Raw genomic sequence first — 278 nt, forward strand, 5'->3', positions numbered from 1 at the left:
GGGGGGGGGTGTTCTTTACGCTTCCTAAATTCTCCCCCCCGCAATTCTCGCAGCCTTTATCCCCTTTCCCAAAAAAAGGGCCGAGCCTGGAAAAAGCGAGAGAGGAAAGGAGGGAGGAACAGAGCGGGGCCGTCTGCAGGCGGGGAGAGAGCTTAAATGGGGGGAATCCTGCTTAAACAGGGGAGAAAATACCGCTGTTATGGGGGAAAAACCTTAGTTAAACGGAGTGAAAACTCTGCATACATGGAGGTAAAACCCCTGCTTGAATGGGAGAAAAC

The 278-nt window shown here is 52.2% G+C and overlaps 1 protein-coding gene across 1 annotated transcript in view; it reads left to right on the top strand.

Moving 5' to 3' along the window:
- The window catches only part of BARHL1 (BarH like homeobox 1), a 3,907-nt gene that overhangs the window by 1,815 nt on the left and 1,814 nt on the right, over positions 1 to 278 (top strand). The gene's annotated exons all lie outside the window — the stretch shown is intronic.

Source organism: Meleagris gallopavo, chromosome 19, assembly GCF_000146605.3.
Source record: "Meleagris gallopavo isolate NT-WF06-2002-E0010 breed Aviagen turkey brand Nicholas breeding stock chromosome 19, Turkey_5.1, whole genome shotgun sequence".
In the NCBI taxonomy this organism is placed as follows: Eukaryota; Metazoa; Chordata; class Aves; order Galliformes; family Phasianidae; genus Meleagris; species Meleagris gallopavo.